Raw genomic sequence first — 4,884 nt, forward strand, 5'->3', positions numbered from 1 at the left:
TTTTTTTCTTTCATTCTCTCTCTCTCTCTCTCTCTCTCTCTCTCTCTCTCTTTCTCTTTCTCTTTCTCTTTCTCTTTCTCTTTCTCTTTCTCTTTCTCTTTCTCTTTCTTTCTCTCTTTGCAATTTATCTTACCGGATTAATTCCACAGTGTATGATTTTATGTAAAAACAATCGCTCTGTCTCATCTTTTATATAATGTGATTAACAACTCATCATTTAAATCGTTTGGTATTTTCGCCGAGAATGCAAATTTTGGAAAACATTTGTTCTAAAATCATATTTCGACAATTGAATAACATCTATAATGTGTTTATCATATCGTGAGACGTTTAGCCTTAAACAGCATGAGGGTTATTTTTTGCACTATTATAAATATTGTAAAACATATGTCAGAAGTCAAAATTTTGATCATGATAACATGAGGTGCATGCGAACCACGAGACCTAAACGAAAATATATCAAATATCGGCCTGGCACGGAAAGTATTAATATGAACAAATATAAAAGGATAGTCGCTTAAAAATTAAAGAATCGGCAGCTGTTGCTTTAAGGAAAATCAAAAAAGAGAGACCTTGCTTAAGAATTCATTGGATTCAAATTGTTGGAGGAAATCGAGAATGGTATTTTTGAAAGGAGATACTAGACATAAAGTGTAGAGTGAAATGAGGTCGAAGGATGAAGATTGGGTTGGCGCTTTCCAGCAAGTTAAACTGTCATATTCTGTCGAAGAAGTTGCTTGTATAAAAGGCAGTATTGACGATAGAGGTGGTAAGTCGACAGAGTATAAAGGCTGGAAAAGGATGAAGCAAAGAAATAGAAGCTACCACTGACGGAACAATGAACTCTATAGGTTATGAAATATGCATTGCCATGCACCCTATCGTCGAATATGAACGCAAAGTGATAAAGAAAATTGGTGAAGGATAAAAGACAAACGAGTGAGAAAAAGAGAGAGAATAAGGAAAGAAAAAAGTAGAAACGATATTAAATGATTTTCTCTTATGTATAAGAGGATGATGCGAAAGGTAATTGTAAGGAAACGCGAGGTCGACAACTAAAGAAGAAAGAAGGGTTGAGTTTACGAGAAAACATGGTATACAAGACATGGAACAAAAAGACCGCAAGGCGCTTAATTCTGCGAGCGGGCCGAAAAACTCAAAATCTTCTTCCAGGCGGTTTCGGTAGGCGAAGAGTAAAGTCTCGAGATATGATCCTATCTTGTTTTTAAGAAAAATCTCAACAAAACGTAACAGACAGATACATTACACTTTCATTGCAACAAATAACAAAAGCAAATTTAATTTTCTTTTCAAAAGTTTCTAACAACCTTTGAAATTTAGTATTCACAAGTTTAAAATCAAACGCGGAATAATCTATATTTTTTATCTACAATCGATAAAATATTCTCACGTAAATCTTAAATCATGAATTCCTCGGAAAATAAACCATTGACTTTTCAATGCCGTAACAAATAACATCGAAAGGTATTAAAATGACAAAGGAAGCTCTTGAATCGTACATACGAATCGGTGAAAGAGTAAGAGTTGATTCAGGGAAGCCACAGTAAGCAAGCACTACGAAAAGCTCGAAAGCTCTCGCGGTCAAAGCATTCCAACGTGATTTCAAGCGCAGACGCAGCCTTCATAGTTGTAACTTTTTGACTTAATCCCGAAAATAACATTCTCTTCTCCAAACGTACATACGTACGTTTACGAAAAACCAATATAAATAAAAATGCATATACGCACATAGATGCATGGAAATATTCGAGCAATGCACATAATGCATTATTACTTCAATGCTTTTGCCTAACACAATGCTCGTGATTCTCGAAACAAGCGAATCACCCATCTAAAGGCTTTCATCGAATGTGAATGAATAAAAAGGAAAAAAAGAAAGAAAAAAGGAGAAATCATTCCTATTCTTTTTCCACGCAACTCTCACATCCATAGAAAAATCTCATATCGTACAAAAAAATAGTAAAGAACTCTTCGTTAAAGCCCGGAAGTGAAATCGATTTATATCCTGCACCACCATTCATTTAATGAAAAATAGTTCACAATTGAAATTAACAAAAAACGTCGACTTGAATTATTCGAGAGTATTAGCACTGGAAAGTCGAGTATGTTTTCAGCTTAGGATTTGATGAAGGAAGGATTCGAGCGCTATCTTTAATCTCTTTTCTTCTTTTTGTAGGAGAATAAATACGAACAAAATGCATGCGAGATTATCGCACTTTTTAAATGTAATCTTTATGGAGTGAAAACAGAGAAAAGTATTACTCCACCGACTGTCACACTGCATTTTGCTTTTTTGTTAAAAAAGATCGTGAATTATTCAGTGTAAAACGAGATACCTATCACGATCGTCGTACTTGATGCATTTATGAGAGAGAGAGAGAGAGAGAGAGAGAGAGAGAGAGAGAGAGAGAGGGAGAGAGAGATGAATCGAAAACAGAAAAAGAAAGAAAAAGAAATAGAAGCAAGGAAAAAGAAACTTGGCAAACGTGATAAGTAACACCGAGCTACGACTTGGTCTCCAGCCAATTCTACGAGTTCCTTCGGCGATCACGCGCGGATCTTATTGCCAGGAATCGCGAGATTTCCCATTTCTATGCATTCTAGAGCAACGTACAGAACGAGCTTACTCGTATCGCCTCTGGGACCGCCGGATTATTATGTCGAGATTATCGAAGACTTCGAAAGGGTGACGTGTAAAGCTTCCGAGGTTAAGCTCCGTCAGGCGGTTCGATACATTCGATAGAAGAGAATAATCAAGAAAATTAAGAAATTTTGATGTTTTAAAAATTTTTATTTAAAATCATACACTAAATCATTGGTATTATAAAATATGAACATATGTGCAAGACGATAAAGAATCTTCTTCAATAAAATCGGTTAAACTCGTCCAAAAAGAGAGGGAGAGAGAGAGAGAGAGATGGCGGGAGATGGAGTTTAAAGTTACGGTAGATCGGAACAATTTAATCCAATCGAGTTCGTGCGAGCATGTACCGTGACAAATCTCCCGGCGTTGCAACCCTTCTCGCATAAGTATATAGAGGGATGATTCCCCTGTGTGTCGTTTCACTCGCGAATGGGACAATAAACCGACACCTGCGAAAATTTCCATATGCTGCTTTCCATATAAAGGAGTCGTCCTAGTTGCACCTATATTACTCTTCAGTGTTAAACGGCTTCACCACAACAAAAACGAAGGGAGTCATAATTTCGCTTCCCTCGGAAGTTCGAATCCCTTTCATGATCTTGTGAAAAGCAAACCCTTTTTTACATCGATGAAGTATATTCTAAATTGTACAATGAAGGCTCAAAATGAAACTGAGAATGGTTTCCTGGTTTCGTGTATCTGTATCTACGATGCTTATACAGAGAGAAAACGAAAGAGAGACAGCAATGGAATAGTATAGTTGAGTGAGACTTTAGGTAGCGCGATATAATGTCAGAGATATGAAAAAAGTTTGTGCGACGAGTAGCTCGTAAAACCCATCTTTTTCCTTCTCTCTTTCTCTCTTTCTCTCTTTCTGTTTCTATCCTATTAAAGTTGACGTAGAAAATGAAAGAAAAGAACTGATTCGCATAAAATTTCTCTTAAACAGTATAAACGATATTAACACTTTTCCTTGCATTAAATATTCCGATAATACTAGAAGAAAAAATGAAAAAAGAAATTTCTGAATATCTCTTCATCGAAGATTTATGTACATCCAATTTATCGTTCATCCGGTAAAATATTCCGATCCCGCTTAAAATTCACTACCTACCGGAGACCTTCGTAATTATTTCGTAGAGTAGAAAAACGGATGGTATAAAAACGAGGAAAAACTAGGAGCAAGCTGAAAAAGGCACGTTTTCTTTTTTTTTTATTTGAACGATGCAACGACCAACACACACACAAATTCGCGCATAGACACACACAGTTACATATTGTTGTTGATAAGAATGTGTGAGTATTTATACTGCGTGTATGTACTTTTGAGCAATACGTGTGTTCTTCGCACGGCTTATCGAGCATTCACCAGACAATTTTTCGAATAGCCGTGTTCAACCGTACCACGGCTATATTGGATAAAAAACCACGGCGAATTAGGAAAGAGAGAGAGAATTGTCCTCGGAATCACCACGCGACCCTGTAACTTTAAAAAAGGGCGCGAAATACGAGGAGGCGATTAAAAGCGGCACGTTGGCGCTAAAAAGCAGAGAAGGACGGCAAAGAAAATAAGAGGGGAGAAAGATAATTATGGGGATGGTGAACGTGAAAGATAAAAAAGGTGAAAGTGGTAGTGGCGGGAAAGGGAGGCAATCGAAGCGGCAATATTACGCGCTTGGCTCGCAACAATTTGCTGAATATTAATCCTAGCAATCGGCCGAATCGATGCAACTCAAAAAATGGACGGTATCTGCCATTAAAACCGATGACGAGTAACGTGTTCGTTGAAATTTCCATAGGTCACTATTTCTCTCTCTCTCTTTCTTTCTTTCTCTCTCTGTCTCTCTCTCTCTCTCTCTCTCTCTCTCTCTTTCTCTCTCTCTCTCTCTCTCTCTTTCTTTCTCTCTCTTTCTCTCTCTCTCTCTCTCTCTCCCTCTCTCTCTCCCTCTCTCCCATTCTCACTTTTTTCACAGAGTGTAGTGCCTCAATACACTTATATGTACATACAAGGTGTACATAAAATGTAGGTACAAACGTTGCAATTGGATATAATTCATTAAAAATATAAACGTATCAGAAATTTTTAATTTGATAAAAGCTCATAAGTAAATATTTAACAATGATACATTCGAACAAATTCATTTTTATGTTATTTATAGCACATGTAATCGTATAAAATAATTACATATCTTTGAAACGATTGATTTAAAAACATATTT

Source organism: Vespa velutina, chromosome 2 (genome assembly GCF_912470025.1).
Source record: "Vespa velutina chromosome 2, iVesVel2.1, whole genome shotgun sequence".
Classification (NCBI taxonomy): domain Eukaryota; kingdom Metazoa; phylum Arthropoda; class Insecta; order Hymenoptera; family Vespidae; genus Vespa; species Vespa velutina.